The following is a 1,864-nucleotide window of genomic DNA, read 5'->3' as shown; positions in this document are numbered from 1 at the left end:
ATATTGACAGAGCAGTTAAGGGATTTGGATGGTTGGAGTTGTGCTTCGCTGGCCAATATTGTGTTAAAGAGAGTGTGTGTGTGTGTGTGTGTAAGTGTGGTTGGCAATGTACTGATGGGTTGATTTGTGTGTTCATTTTTGTTGTCAGTGTCTATCCCTGTTTACGTGAGTGTGTGTGTGTGTGTGTTTTAGACACTGATTTTCTGAGCCAGTAGATCAGTGGTCCCTCTCCTGCCTTACTCCTCGAGCTGTTCATCTAATCTAACAGCGTGGCTTAGCGTGAGTGCATGATCTTGCAGGCATCTAGTTGTGTTTCCCCTCACAACTCATGTTTCTTACATGTGTCATGTGTGTCGGGGGGTGGGAGCCGGTTGGTATGTAATTTTAATGTGGCACAATGGACACAGATTATTCCAGTTTAGCTGGATCTCATGCTATATTTATCAGGAATGTGTGTGTGTGTGTGTGTGTCCCTGCAGTACTGTATGTCTCCCATTGCATTGCACTTTAACCAATCCAATTGGACAGCATGTGATGTAGCCAAGGGTCACCTGATTAAACACTCTTTAACACAGTGATGATTTTCAGGTACTTCCTCTCATTCACTCCACCACCACCCAAAGCTAAAAGGGAGCTACAGGCTCACTGGTCTAACCCACGTCCGTTTAATTATGCTAAGCTAGGCTAACAGTCTCAGACTGGGTTATTGCACACAATTATGCTAAGCTAGGCTAACAGTCTCAGACTGGGTTATTGCACACAATTATGCTAAGCTAGGCTAACAGTGTCAGATTGGGTTATTGTATACAATTATGCTAAGCTAGGCTAACAGTCTTAGACTGGGTTACTGTAAACACAGAGAAGAGAAGGGTGTGTATCCTCTTATCTAACTCAGGGGTAGTCGACAAATCAGCTAATTCCCCCAAAAGTTGCCGAGTTCCTTTAAACACAGTGAAAAACATTTAAGCAGTTCTCCTCACTCACTCCAGCACCCCCCACATCCACCTCCATCTCCAAGACCCAAGAACACTGCCTGGGTTAAATGACTCCTGAAAACTCCCAAGACCCAAGAGCAATCCCTGGGTTAAATGAGTCCTTAAAACTCCCAAGACCCAAGAGCAATCCCTGGGTTAAATGACTCCTGAAAACTCCCAAGACCCAAGAGCAATCCCTGGGTTAAATGAGTCCTTAAAACTCCCAAGACCCAAGAGCAATCCCTGGGTTAAATGAGTCCTGAAAACTCCCAAGACCCAAGAGCAATCCCTGGGTTAAATGAGTCCTGAAGACCCCATTATGCTCTCTCTGTTAAGCCTTGGCATGTTGAGTCTCAATCCCACGGTGCTTTGCTCTTGACCCAGGCGGCGCGCTATTCCGGAGTTTTCTCTCGGCTCTCGCACTTTTGGCAGGCTCACTCGCTCGCTCTCTTGTTTGCTGGCTGGTGGCAGGCATTGTTGTTGCCATGGTTTTGTCTCCTGGAAAAAGCCGTGGCGATAAAGGCAACCAGTGGAGCTTTTCTTCATCGGTTTGCTCAGCCTCAGTGAGCGGCCATTTTGCCAGAGCGCTCAGAAAATACTGGGGTTTATTATGAATGAATGAAACACAGCAATCTTCAATCAACCCAAAGTAGTGGGGAAACATCTCTCTCTCTCTCTCTCTCTCTCTCTCTCTATTTCTCTTTATCTATCTCTCTGTGTGTGTGTATGTGTGTGTGTGTGTGTGTGTGTGTGTGTGTGTATTTACCTTAGATCAGCTATTCCAATGCCTTATCTCTGATTCATTCGTATGTATGAAAGGCTCATTGCCATGTTTTTGGCTTGGTTACCAAAGCAATGCAAAGGGAGTTTAGTTCAGTTACTGTATACTG

The sequence above is a fragment of the Alosa pseudoharengus genome, unplaced genomic scaffold (assembly GCF_046254945.1).
Source record: "Alosa pseudoharengus isolate Yale_2024_CS ecotype anadromous, Long Island Sound unplaced genomic scaffold, YU_APseudo_1.1 YU_APseudo_1.1_scf_1, whole genome shotgun sequence".
Taxonomy (NCBI): domain Eukaryota; kingdom Metazoa; phylum Chordata; class Actinopteri; order Clupeiformes; family Clupeidae; genus Alosa; species Alosa pseudoharengus.
Note: the sequence above shows the minus strand (reverse complement) of the source record.